At 40.1% G+C, this 15,112-nt stretch overlaps 1 pseudogene; it reads right to left on the reverse strand.

Annotated features, from left to right (window-relative positions):
• Positions 1 to 478: 478 nt before the first annotated feature.
• On the reverse strand, positions 479 to 6,060 carry LOC138002609 (uncharacterized; annotated as a pseudogene).
• Positions 6,061 to 15,112: the final 9,052 nt, after the last annotated feature.

The following is a 15,112-nucleotide window of genomic DNA, read 5'->3' on the forward strand; positions in this document are numbered from 1 at the left end:
TCTACATTTAGATTTTTTCCCAAAATGCATCACTGCAAACATGCAACTGCATAGCTTGACTGTAACAGTGCTTGACTCCTCCCTTTACTTTTTATAGATATTGATTATTATTGTTGTGTTATTGTTAAAGTATACAAGTAGATGAATAAAGACATTATTATCGTCATCATCCTTGATTAGATTGGAAACAACCGATAAATAATTCTAGCCAGCCAATGTCTTTCTGTCTTTCTTCATTTACTTATATTGCAATAATTGTTAATTAGAATAAATATTATTATTATTGTAAATATTATTTATGGCCTGCCAGGAGAGACACACCTTTTTAGGAAGGAACCAAAACCACTAATACTTGTTAGCCTTTCATTGGGCACTCATGAATCCTTATCTATTGTGAGGATGTTTGAATTTCGGGAGCAGAACAGCCTATTTTCCATTAAGATAAATGACAAGAAATTTAGGCAACTGAAACAATCAATCCAAATTTCCTGTTGATAACATGGACTTTCTTGTGTAAAACAGGGTCCTGTAAGGCATCCACCTTGAATGTACAGTATCATTAAGGTGTGAACAACATTATTCAACTGCTAGTGTCTGTGAAAAACACATGAAGCACTCTTCATTCAGAATTAACCTTCCCAAAGCAACAACTAGAAAGCTAATTATTGAAAATTATCATTCCTCACAATATTAAGGTGAGGTTTTTTTTTCTTGCTCAGAAATTCCTGTTACCATAGTTACAGGACACAAGTATTAAGTTTCTTATTTCATTTGTTTGTTCATATGTGGAATAAAACCAAAAAAGCCATCAAGTCTCTCATTAAGATTTCAACCTTGCATGATATCTCTCATGTTTGGTATCTGTACATACAACAACTTTTATAGAGTAAAATTAGTTATCGATCAGCGAGTATCTGAGTATTTATTGCCCTGTTTTATTTGTTATCGAGAATGAAGTCCTTTGATGGTAGCCCTGCTCTGTGTGTCAGAACAACTAGAAAGCTAATTATTGAAAATTATCATTCCTCACAATATTAAGGTGAGGAATTTTTTTTTTCTTGCTCAGAAATACCTGTTACCATAGTTACAGGACACAAGTATTAAGTTTCTTATCTCTTGCCTTTCTCCTAATAATTGAAACTGTGGTGATATTATTTTCATTTCATTTGTTTGTTCATATGTGGAATAAAACCAAAAAAGCCATCAAGTCTCTCATTAAGATTTCAACCTTGCATGATATCTCTCATGTTTGGTATCTGTACATACAATAACTTTTATAGAGTAAAATTATTTATCGATCAGCGAGTATCTGAGTATTTATTGCCCTGTTTTATTTGTTATCGAGAATGAAGTCCTTTGATTGCAGCCCTGCTCTGTGTGTCAGAAAGTTTTGAATCGGTTCATAGACCGAATGCATAAATGGCAGCCAAAAAAATATTCTTTTGTTTATGTGCTATTTAGCCTTAGTAGCCTCGATTGCATGGACAAAATACAAAAGAAATGTTGCTTGAGAGCGAGGCTAGTGAGTCTCATTAGCACATAAACAAAAGAATGCATTTTTGGTCGCCATTTATGCATTTGGTCAATTAAAAAGAATACATGACAACAAAGACCTTATGGTCTCAACCACTGTTTATTTAATATATTTATTTCATATGCTTCCTAATCACTGAACAGAGTGTATGAACACTCAAGCTTGAAACAAAACTTGTGAGCCAATGGGCTCTCGTTTGCACGGTTCAAAACTGGAAATTTCATGCTTCCATTGCAAGGCCAAGCATCTGTGGCCATTGTAGATAATTATGCAAAGATTTTTAATTTTCACTTCATGCAAAATATAGACCATTCTACAGTTGTAGCTAAGCTGCCTGGCTTTAGAATGGAAGCGAGGCTGCCAGTGACCCTGTTTTGATACAAACCTTTGTGCTTTTCTTATGTTAATGTAGACTAATTTGAATCACAACAACACAATTTACATGATAAAAGCAGTTAGGTCTGTATCGATTCAAGGTCACCGGCAGCCTCGCAGCCATTCATAGGCCAGGTCACTGAGCAAACAACTGTAAAATGGCCCATTGCCGTTGTTCCAAGTAAGAATAAACATTTGCATTTGTTTTGTATATGTGCTGTCAATTTAACTGGCTCAATAAAGCAATTACTGGCTCAAATGATGGAGGTGATGTTATTTCAAGTTACTAAGGCTACGTATAAAATCAGCCTGGGACAACCAATTTTGCTTCAACTAAGTTAATTCTTATTCTGCTAGGCCCTCTTGTTTGAAAACATGCAACCTTCAGTCAAGCTCTCATGCTGTTCACAAGATTTCGAGGAGAAAAAATTGTGGGGTGGAAGCTTTTGTGAATTGATTCTGGACTTAGAGAAGTGAAACTGTTTTTTTGGAAATCAGACGGTTTTTCGCCGTTTGGAGCTTGACTGAAAGACTGCACAGACAGTTACCCTTTCACTGTCTTATGGATGGTGCGTGTGGAAGTCATGAGTCTGTAGACACCTCCTCGCTTTTTGGAGCCTTGCAATTCCACAGGAACAAGGCTGTCAATGCCTTCCTTCCACTCTTCGACCGAGAGTTCAAGCTTATATAAGTTGGTGCCTATGTGTTTGTGATATAACAGCGTCGCCTCTTTTTGTCTTATGGACTTGACCTGGCCAATGTAAACCACCGGCTTCAGATAGGTGCTTTCCTCTGATACAATGGCGACGAAATCGCCCCTGTTGACTGTCTCATCACCCTCTTCTGGTTCCCCATCGGTTGCAGTTTTCCCTTCATCCAGACGGCCCTCTGCGTAATCTCTGGCTAAGTTGACCGCCATTCGTTTCTTCTGATTTGCTGTGCGGCGATCGTATGTATCTTGCGCTTGTTTTCGCGAATGCCTGAGCACAGATGCTAACGAAGCCTTGAGAGAGTCCGTACAGTCCCTGTTAAAATCATAGAACAATGTCTGAGTCATGATATGTAATATTACACTCGAGGGGGGAATGAGAGAACTGAAATTATTGTAGGGTAGTTGACCAAAGACTGAAAAACACTCTGTTTGCCCTCCAAGAATTGCATAAGAACTGTTTCCAGTTTCACCTGAGACTGACAATGGTCCCAAGAGAAAATATAAGCAATCAATGCTCTTGCATAATTCTGAAAGTGGCCTACTTACAAACACTTTGTTTAGGTCAGAGACTTAACAAACAAACATGGACATGGGATTCAATTAGCTTGAGCAAACTACCAGCCATCTCTTCGCACGGATGCAAACCAAGTATTCTAGTGCATAGGACTGATTGATGAAAAATAAATTATTGGAATCCTATGTTTTTAAGCTGTTTCATGTGAGTCAAAGAATATATTGACCTCTTGACTCAACTTCCCTAATTTTAAGACTAAAAGTGCCCTCTGAATTACTAAGAATAACTCACGATTTGTCGTACGCCCAAGTGATAAAGGAACTTCTGAGTATGTTTATGGAAGCCAACTTTCCCGTAAGGCCATATAGCACGCTCTTCAAGTGGGCAGAAAAGGAGGCAGCAGTGAAGTGATCACCATTCTTGTTCTGGAGTAAAAAAAAGGGTAGTGCATTTGCATTGGTTGTGTTTTGTTTTGTTGTTTTTTTTTACATTTTTGAGACCTTTTTCTTATAGAGATCCTTGCCAATGCCACTCACGTGTGTGCAAAACATACACATACATGTTAGGGTGGAAAAAAGAATGAATACTCAAAAAAAAAGCAGGGTGATTTTTCTAAAAAAAACACCCTCACAGGGGTGAATCTGTTGGAAAAAAATATCCCACAGAGGTGTTGTTTCCCTTGAAATCACCCCACAAGTGTCCAGGATCACAAAAAATCACCCCAATTGGGTTGATTTCATATCATGCAAGGGTTAATTTTGCAAATCCACTCACCCCAGAGAGATGTGGCTTTCAGTCAAAAACACCCCACTAGGGTTCCTAATCGCAACCGTGAACCTTGATAGGGGTGTACTTTTCACAACAAAACACCTCACTGAAATGTGGTTTCACTTGAAATCACCCCCAAAAGGTGTGAAATTAGGTGCAAAAACCCCACTTGGGACATGAAAATACCTAACAAGGGGTAAATTTTAAAATTACCACACCCTGCAAGGGTAAATGTGCCCAAAAAAACACCCCACCACAGAATTTATCACTGAATTTTACATACTGAAATAGCTTTTGGGGGTGAAATTTGACTGTGACCAACCCTCAGAAGGACGAAATGTTTTAAAAAACCATCCTTGCTATCGAATTGGGGGTGAAATGTGACTGTGACCAACCCTCAGATGGACGAAATGTCTAAAAAAGCCATCCTTGCTATCGAATTGGGGGTGAAACAAGAAGATTTAACAGCTTTATACCTCTATGTTAGGGTTAGGGTGATGACTAGGGTTAGGACAAGGGTTGTATTTTTCAAGGGTGAGTAAAAGGGTTAGAAGAAGGGTTATTTTAAGGATTCACTAACCCTTTCACTAACCCTTTTGTTTTTCAAGGGTTAGTAAAAGGGTTAGTGAGAGGGTTAGAAGAAGGGTTATTTTAAGGATTCACTAACCCTTTCACTAACCCTTTCACTAATTCTAACACTAACCCTTTCAGAATTTTTAAATTACAGAAAAACCCTAGTCTTTTTGTAATCCTTACAACATACGCAATCAGGAAAACACATCTAGAGTAAGGAGGGAGATGTTCCTGGCTAGGAAAGACCTCCAACTGTTGACTGGCCCTTGTTTACCAGTAACCCTTAGCAAATCCCAAGAAGCAATCAGTAGAGCTAGCAGGCTGAAGTCTGGCGAGTGCCATCCACCCGAGAGGCAGAGAGTGGGGACATTCCCAGGGGGAGAAACACACTTCTCAGAAGCATGTAGCCACCTCGTTGTGGAAACTACTAGTTTTAGTAGCTTCCATCAGCGTGGAGGGGAGCTGTGGCTCCCCCCAAGCGGTGGATCTACATGCCCCTTGGGAGAGCATGCTTTTCCCCAGGGAATCCCACGAAACCCTGTCTCCCGGGCAGAGGCACTCTCCTGACTATCACCCACACTGGCCACTGACTGGTCCTTCAAGGGACTCAGCAGTTCTGGCAAGAACAGGCGAGTCAAGAGGAGGTCCCCCCGGCTCAGAACATCCACCCTGCCAGGTCACTGATCTCTCCCTGTGGGAATTAGTGTCAGCAGGGCGTCCCATGACACTTAATCACATAGCACCTTCTAACACTTGTGGGACTTGAAGGACGTAGACGCATGCGTACTACCATAAATATCCTTCTCTTTGTGTTAAAAGGTCGAGAAAAAGCGTCAAAGATTAGGAAAGTGATCAGGCAAGTAGCTGGCACATTAAGGAATGTAAACACGTGTCCAGATCCACTCCCACTCTACTGGCAGTCTACATAGTGACGTCATGTCTAGAAAGAACTGTCCATTTGACTTCAATCTTGGAAGAAAATGGACCTTGTAAGACTGCAATTTCACCCGCTTTGCAGCAGCTCAGATTGAAAGATAGGGATGCGCCTCTGGTATCATCCAGGTGCCCTTAATCCATCGTTATCGCATACCAAATCTCAGATTCGTAGCTCTTAATCTCACTGAGATATGATGGCTTGATCATTGCATGAGAATTTGTATGACCGATACTTCAACGGCTGTGTACTAGTGCAATTAAAGAGATAAGGACGCGCATCGTGCATGGTTCACATGCCCTGCTACAAACGTTATCGCATACCAAAGCTCACATTCGTAGCTCTTAATCTCACGGAGATATGATGGCTTCATCATTGCATGAGAATTTGTATGACCGATCCTTCAACGGCTGCGTAGTAGTGTTATTTAAGAGATAAGGACGCGAATTGTGCATGGCTCACATGCCCTGCTATGAACGTTATCGCATGCCAAATCTCAGATCCGTAGCTCTTTATCTCATGGAGAAATGACCGCTTGATATTTGGACCAAACTTTGTATGACCGATACTTCATCGGCTGCACAGTAGTCCAGCTTAATAGATACGGATGCACATTGTGCATCCTTGAACTGCCCTACTACAAGCGTCATCGCATACTAAATCTTAGATCTGTAAGTATTCATCTGACAGAGATACAGCCGGTTCATATTGGCATAAGTTCACTGGCTGCACAGGACGCAGGCATTTAAGGAAATGGACGCGCTTGGCTATCGCTCAAGAGCACCGATAGAGACGTCATCGCCTGCCAAATCTCAGATCCATAGCTCTCAATCTCACAGAGATACGGCCGCTTGAACTTGGCACCGAGCCACGTACGACCCATCTTTCACCAGCTCCAAACAAAGCCGCCATTCAACGACACGGACGCGCTTGTGCATGGCCCACGTGCCCCGACCGAGACCTGATCGCCTGCCAAATATCAGCCGCTCAGCCCTTCACATCGCCGAGATACCACACTCTTTCCTCGGCACATCTTCACCCTCTCTCTCTTTGCCTTCTTCTCACCCTTGACTTTACTGTTGCATTGTGGGTAATCCTTTCCCGCCTTCGAAAGGGATCCCCGTCAATTTTTCAACAACAGTTATAGTAAAGTCTCGCTTGGGGCAAGCACTTTCAATCCAAACCTAGCACAACACAAGGCAAATGGGCCCTGACTCACACTCATGTGCTTTCTTTCTTCCCCTTTTTACCGTTCCAGCCGCCAGACCCCAAAGGAAACTTCACTATAACCTCACTCCGTCTGGCTCAAAAGGACGGCAAATTCAAGCTTTGCCGACCTCGTCACAACCCTTACTTCTTCAAGGGATGCAGGTGACTTGCGGGCTTCCAGACTTAATGATGTCTTTCCACCACCAGACGGAGAATAAACATCGACTTCCTTCGTCAACAACCATCCATCGATCGATCGAACGTCACGGCCACAGATCGAGTACACCTGGGCCAGCAACTTCACCTTGCAAGTCGTTCTGGGATTACAACGCAGTTTGAAAAGTTGTTTATCACAGCACATTATATTCTGGCTGCATTTTAAACCTTTCACGTTGCAAACTTATCCCGTTATGGCTCTACAAAACAAAGGATTTTCTTATGGATTGGAATGGACTATTGCATAACCACGAAACCTTCGTTCACCCTTGTGTTTTCCTGCAACGCGGACTCGCCAAAACGGTAAGAGCATTTCAATTTGTACTTCATCACTTCTGCTCTTATCTTATGGCCTTTTCCTCTGCTGGTTTGCCCAGCAACAGTATCATTGTGGCCAACCAAAGTGAACCAAACTGTAGTTCCATCGATGGAACAAGTAAACATGTTGCCTTCCTCGCTGCCTTATTACAACACCATACATCAACAAATGCAAATACCATTGCTTGCCCTTTTCAAGCCATTTTATTACTGTGCTTATTACGTACATTTACAATGCTCTTTGAGCGTTATTCTGCCATCTGTCTTAGAACTACTTGAAGTGATTTTATGTTTGATAACGTAACCATCGCTTGCACAGCATGCTTCCATTTTCAGGGCCGTCCAGCCATAATCTTCGCCTGAAAAGGTGGTTTGTGATTCCCAAATGCAGGACTGAACGCTTTAAGAACGGTTTTTTAGTAAGATCATGTATTAATGAAACATAGGTCTTCGGAGGGTTTTCTAATGTGAATGAGAACGAATTTTGTAATATATATATTTAAAATAGTTTTACGCTTATATTAGATTTACCAATTTTTTATAGAGTTCATCACTATAATTTAATATATTTTTCATATTGTAAAAGAGCAATTCAGCTTTACAGCTGCAAGTTTTTTATTACAATAAACTATCTATCTAACTAGACTCTATAGCCATTCAACCTTGACATGCAAAGTTAGTTCATGTTGTTTCATGTACATGACATATAGACAGTCATATTCTTTATTGTTTGCTACAAATCAAACACTGTTGTGCCACTTTTCAACTCATGGAGGGTTAGGGGGGATTTCACCTAGTTTCCACCCTAAACTATTTTCATCCATTTCTGTGATCCCTCCTAGCCACCTGTTGAGTTGAATTTGTACTTGCCCAGTGATTTTTTTCCTTCTACAATGTTGCAATAACCATGTTCAGTACTTTCATGTTTGGGTTTTATTAATTTTCACACTTTGGCTGACTTTGGCACTGGGTAAGTAAGACTTTAAACTACACATAACACCTCTGGGGCAAGTCTTGAGGAATATTGTGTCAGGGTGTTAATAAACAGTGAATTGCCTTCATTTTCCAGCCTTTTAAATGACCTGAAAGGTAAAAATTAAAAGGGTCTCAATTCAATGCTATTAAAATGTGGAAGGGTTAGTAGACAATCGTAAGTAATGTATAAACCTAAACTAAATTAAAGGGAAGCTCCACTAAAACAGGAACATATCTTTAAAATAGTTAACATAATGCTCACAATCAAAATTTCCCGGGCGCCGCCATCTTGAATAATTGTGACGTGTCATGGTTGCCCTATTGTTTTAAAGCAAAAGCTCTTTGTGCAAATACAAAACAACCATAACACATCACAACCATAACACATCATAACACATCACAACCATAACACATCACAATTATTCAAGATGGCGGCGCCCAGGAAATTTGAAAACCAAAACAAGCGTTTTTGAAATTCATTTATTTCGGATATAAACGATTCCACTGGAAAACGTTTGAACAATTTTGATTGTAAACAATACGTTAAATATTTTGAAGTTGTATTCTTGTTTTAGTGGAGGTTTCCTTTAAAGAAGAAATGTATCTCTAGTAAGCAAAGCTCCCACAAAAGATAAGTGAGATGAAGTATAAGGACAACTATGTGATGGCTTGACATGAAGTACTTCCCTGGATTTGTTTCCTTTTGTCTTTTTTTTTCGTTGATGTCAAGGAAGTATTTCTACCCAATGCTGTATTTCGATGACGCCCTAATCAAACCCCTTATTAAAAGAGCCTTGAAAGACCAAAATTTTAGACGAGTTTGAGAAACTCAAATGACAAGATCACTTAGTTTCCCTGCGATTCTCGTTTCTGTGTTCGATGTGAGATTGCCATGGCTTTGGATTGATGTTTTGTGTCCTTAAAGGAGGAATGGGAGATGCTCATCTTCAACGCAAGTGATCTCACGTTCCACCGAGACTGTACAGCTAGAGTGAAGAATGACCGGCGTTTCCTATGTTTATAGGAGGAATGGGGGTTGCTCATCGTTGATGACAATGTCCTTCCTTTTCACCGGGAATGCATTGCTAAGCTCAAAGACGCAAACCTGGAAGATCTCAATGAGGTGTGCGTGATCTTGGACCTAGATGGATTCATAGTCGATGATAAACTTTACTGCCCCAAGCTCGGATGGGTGAATCGCAAAAACAAATGCAGCAACCATAAATTCAAGATGCCCTGTCATTTTTGCGATTTGAACCATGCTGATAAACGAAAGGCCGCATTTGGACACAAACGATAGGATTACCCTTTGACAAAAGACCAGAAGAATGTCCACTCAATTCAAAAGACATTGCAAACGTGGTGAAGACTTTGTATTTGAAGTCAAAGAGCGAGAAGAGGAATCTCGTTGCATACAAATGCATCCCTTCAATAAATTTGGAAAATAATGGATGCCCTAGCTAGGTATTGAGAGTTGATAGAGACTGGATACGAGCGGGCCAATGGGTGTGGACAGCACGGGGTGGGAGAAAAGATACACTGCCCCATGGCCAAGTGTCGTGCATTTATAAGTGGTTCAAACTCACACTGCAGAGGCTCGAATCCGCACGGAATAGTAGCTACTAAACTAACAAATGTGTATTAACTAAACGCAACCCGTAAAACTAGTGGTGTTGTGTTACGTGCTCTCGTCATGGCGCCAGTGACCCTATCTCAAACTTTCCAGTTTCTCAAGGCAGCCCCTCATTACGTCTGGTGCAGAGAGAGATGTTAGAGAAGAGCCATAACAAGAACTAAAAATATATGCTTTCATTGTCGTGCACCATTTGCATGGGAGAGGCATCCTAGACCATCCAAAGTTTCCAAACTAGTTAATGACCACAAACTATGAAATATGCTGGATCTGGACCACGACGTACACTCAAAAAAATGGAGAATACGTTGAAATGTCCGACGATGCGTTAGCAAAGTTTTCCGAAGCAACAAGAGAATCACGAGCATTATGACTGATGCCTCCTAGAATGTGTACGCATTGCAGAAAATGGTCCAAACCAGACCCAGGTGCTTATATGGATGAGTTGTTGTACACTAAATGCGACATGAATGACGGCCTGTTTTATTACGGTTACAGCATATTGTATTGTAATGTAGGAGGAAAATAACCGGCACAAGTTTCCGGTGAAAGCCCACAAACACGTCCGACATTGTATTTTGGTGAGGTGAGTCAGATTTGTTTCCTTTTGTCTTTTTTTTCTCGTTGATGTCAAGGAAGTATTTCTACCCAACACTGTATTTCGATGACGCCCTAATCAAACACCCTATTAAAAGAGCCTTGAAAGACCAAAGTTTTTAGACGAGTTTCAGAAACTCAAACAACAATATCACCATGCGATTCTCTGTTCTGTGTTTGACGTGAGATTGCCATGGCTTTGGATCGATGTTTTATTTGCTTAAAGGAGGAATGGGAGACGCCCATCTTCAACGCAAGCCATCTCACATTCCACCGAGACTGTACAGCTAGGTTGAAGAATGATCAGTGTTTCGTATGTTTAAAGGAGGAATGCTGGCATCTAAGAAAATATGCAGTGTACAAGGACAAAACTGTACAGGTCTCATTTTTGATCTTCCATGGTTTAACTCTCAATTAAATCTGCCTAGTCAGAGATAACTATGAATACAACCCCCAGAAAATTAAAAAATTCATTGTACTGTCACTAATATTATAAGAAAAACCAAAGAAAACTTCGTGCACAACAAAAATTTGTCCACAAAAGTCAAGTCACAAGCAAACAGCCAGTGCACCTCCAGATTCAGCCTTACCATAGTCAAGTTAACAACAAACAGCAGTTGCAGTTGCATCTGCAGATCCGAATTCACAAAGGTTAAGTCACCAGCAACACCACCGTCTGTGAAAACCTTTGAAGTCGGCCTTGCCAAAGCATCCAACAAAATATCAATACTATTTTGAATGCCATCAGTGAAGAAACAATGACCAATACTTTGTTTTCATCGTCTTTTTTCTTTCCTCTGCCTCTGTTGTCTGAATCTTGCCAACCAGGGTCCCACGAAATCGATGCCTCTGATGGAGTCGGCTGATTGACAGGCGGGTTGTGGGCTCTAACTAGAAGTCTCTTTTCCATTGTATGAGTTGGGTACAAAACTGTAGAGGTTTCATTTTTGTTCTTCCATGGTTTTACTCTCACTTAAATCTGCATAGTCAGAGTTAACTAAGAAAACAACCCCCAGAAAAGTTAAAAATTAGTTGGACTCTCACTAATATAATAAGAAAAACCAAAGAAAACTTCGTGCAAAACAAAAATCTGTCCACAAAAGTCAAGTCATAAGCAACCAGCCGGTGCAGCTCCAGATTCAGCCTCACCATAGTCAACTTAACAGCAAACAGCAGTGGCAGTTGCATCTACATCTCTTAAACTGGAACGTTTTCAAAAGTATGTGTTTTTAAAAGTTACCATTTAGTTTTCGGTTTTCCCATCATCAAGCCCTAGCCCCCTTACTTCAGTGGGCCTTTGCCCCCTTTCTGTGAGTATTTGCCCCCCTCTTGCTTGACTCTCACTAACTATGAACCCTCCAAAAAGAAAAACAATTCCCTTGGAGTCTCGCTAAAATCTGAAAAAGAAATAAAAAAAATCGTATAGAACACAAATCTCTCCACGAAACCGAGATACTGCTTTGACAATGTTTGTGATTTGTCAGGGTTAAAACATGAGCTGGGTAATCAATCCCTGGGGAGTGCCCCACAAAAAACGATATTGTATCTGAAGTGCATATCTCTTGATTGAATCTTTACTATGAAACCACACAGAAAGAAAACAAGACATAAGTAATAAGCTTGCTGCATTTCTTGCTCAACAAAAACTTTAGCTAACCAGCTTCAGCTTTAACAAAGTCAAGTCAACAACAAACAGCCGATGCAGTTGCTGCTTCAGCTTCATTTTCTTCAAAGTCAAGTCAACAGCAGATGCAGCTTCAGCTTCAGAGTCACAAAAGACAAGTAATCAGCAAGCTACAGCTTCACCTTCAGCTTCACCAAAGTCAGGTCAACAGCAAACAGCAGATGCAGCTTCAGCTTCACCAAAGTCAGCTCAACAGCAAACAGCAGATGCAGCTTCAGCTTCACCAAAGTCAAGTCAACAGCAAACAGTAGCAGCAGCTTCACACCACTCCTTCGTGTCTTCGTCACTATCGATGCTGCTTAGGTAGCCTCATACACCGAAAGCCTCTTTAGAGACATCAGAGCCAAGAAGGCCACTTCTACTAACCCTAACCCTGGATCTCAAGGAAAGCACCCTCACCACTGGGCCACACTGTCTCCTTGGAGAGAAGACAATATAGTCCTTATCAGAGAAGACTTCTAACCATTTGCAGATGAAATTACAAAGGCAGCACTCTCTCCTCAGTTCTTTAAGATTCGTTTAAGCCTTTTTTGGCTATTTACAAGTGCAACTGCGAAGTTAAAACAGGGACCTCGTGCATGGTAGTCAGATACTCAACTGAGTCTCAAGTACACAGTGGTTCCTTAGAAGTCCCGGCAACAATGAGTCAAGTTGGTCACTTCATGATACCCTCTGAAAGACTTCGTGTCTAAGAGTAATACCCTATGAGAAAAAGGGGGTTGGGACCAGCAAACCATATTTTACTTGAGTAAAAGGACATTTCCTTGATTTCTTTCATGCTTAGCAATGGAGAGGGGGCTTAAAAGGAAAAGGCAAGTCAGTTCATCAGAAGAGACCTCTACTGATGAGCACAAGCCATCAGAGAAGATTTCTACTCATCAGAAATTGAGGAGGCCTATAAGGTATTTTGCATCCCAGCAGAGGTCCAAGAGCTAATGACAGCCCTCAAAAGTCTTCCCAGGATATCTAGGAATACAACATATTGTGGATATATTTAGTCAATCAGAGGAGCTCCAAAATGCGTGGGAAAGTTATGGAAAGGACAGGTGCATCCAAAAAGTCAAGAACATTTACAAGACAGTCAAGAAATGACAATGATGACGACGACCACATCCACGACACCGACTCCAACACCAACACCAACACAGACGGATACAACGCTGGTGATGATGAGAGTAACGACATAGATGAGGATAACATAAATTACGCTACAAGTGATGACAATGACCATGACAATAACAGAAGAAACGATAGTAGTATATAGGGACAGAATGGTCACTTTTTATACTAATTAGGTAAAAGAATGTGGGTTCAAAATATGCTAATGAGGATTAAGTAGAAATATGTGGGTTCATAATATGCTAATTAGGTCGGCGCGGGGGTTGTTCGCGGAAAAGGGGAGTGATTTCTTAGAAAAAGATTGCACAAACCAGTCAAACAGAGATTAGATTTGTGTGACAGTTTGTGCTATAATTTTGTTTTTGTTTCTCGCATTATTTTAAGATATTAGTTGATTAACTTCAGACCATGTGGTAATTATTTATTTTACGCATGCGTACAGTTAAATTTTGAGATTTTGTTAATGAAAAAAAATGGAGGGAGCTGTTGCTCGAGAGATAGATAATAAAGAAGAAAGAGAAGAAATAGAAGCGGATTTTGAAAGTTTCGTTTCTAAATTGGATTTTCCTTTGGATGTAGATGACGAAGATGAGGGGTTTTCTCCTTTGCTTATTTTTGTCAGAACGACTTTTGAAAAGATTGCTTCGCGGTTTAACGAACTTGTTCAACAACTTGATAGTGTTGGTTTTGATCAGAAATTTAAAGATTTTATCAAGGAAAGAGAGAGCATTATTGCATGGGTGGAAAGTTTTAAAACTATTCATTATGAAAATTATTTTAAAGTGAGTGAAGAAGAGAGTGAATTGATAGAGAAGGAGATCAAGAGAGAGGAAATTATTGTAGAAGAAATGTTCGAGGTGCTGATGAGTTGCTGATCAGTCGAGAAGGATTTAGCAGAGCCGCTAACTCGTGATCTTGATGAATTAGCGTTTTATTTACCTCTCACGGGTGAGTAATTTTATTCATTTGTCTTTTGTTATGGGGGAAGATAGATGCGATTTTGAGAGTCTCGATGGATTGTACGCTTATGAACAGAGAATGCTATTTCAACAGGCTACTTGTAGTTTTACTTCGTTGGTGAAGGAGCTCGAAGACAGTTCTTGTTTTGATGCTGTATTGTGCGATCTTTTTATTGAGAGAGAGAGATTAATAACGTGGTGGAAGGATAAGATTAGTCATTTGGAAGATATAGGGGTGATTGGAGAGGATTCTATTTTGTTAAAACAAGAACTAAAGAGGGAAGAAGAAGTTACTGATGATTTATTTACTTATTTAGTGCAATTGAGGAATTTACAAATCATAAAAGAGGTCATCTGATTTTGGTAAGTTGATATACTTTGATGGGATTGTCTGAGAAAGCGTACGTGCTATTGAGCAAAATGGTTAATTTTGTTTTTGAAATTAATCTTTGGCATCCTATATTTCTTTTGGCTATTTATTACTATGCCAAACGACATGGTTTAGTCCAAGAAGGTATCATGGATTTTGTGGGACGGTTCTTTTTCTTCTCTATAATTTGTGTTATGATTGGAGTGGTCTGTGGGGGATTAGATTTGGTAAGATGTTACATCTGTCACGTTTTCTCAGAAAAGAGTTATTCATTTCTATATGTATTTTAAGATGCCATCTTCTTTGACTATTGATGAAAGATCAAAAGAAATGCGTGATATGTTTTATAGAGACACGCGATATTTTAGACAAACGATGAGATATATCGATGTTAATAATGATGAGGAATTCATGTTTCGTTTCGAGCAAATGCTAATTGAGTTAACAAGAATCAAATGTTTACACGACTTGAAGCGTCAGGAAATCAGTAAAAGTGAACAATTAATGAAGGATGGAGAATTGCTAAGTGAGGTTCGGAAGCAGATGGCTAAACTAGATGAATGGGAGAGATATATGAATAACTTAGAAAGAAAAAGATTGTGTGTCGAGGGATTAAGTAAGT

The sequence above is a fragment of the Montipora foliosa genome, chromosome 5, assembly GCF_036669935.1.
Source record: "Montipora foliosa isolate CH-2021 chromosome 5, ASM3666993v2, whole genome shotgun sequence".
Taxonomy (NCBI): domain Eukaryota; kingdom Metazoa; phylum Cnidaria; class Anthozoa; order Scleractinia; family Acroporidae; genus Montipora; species Montipora foliosa.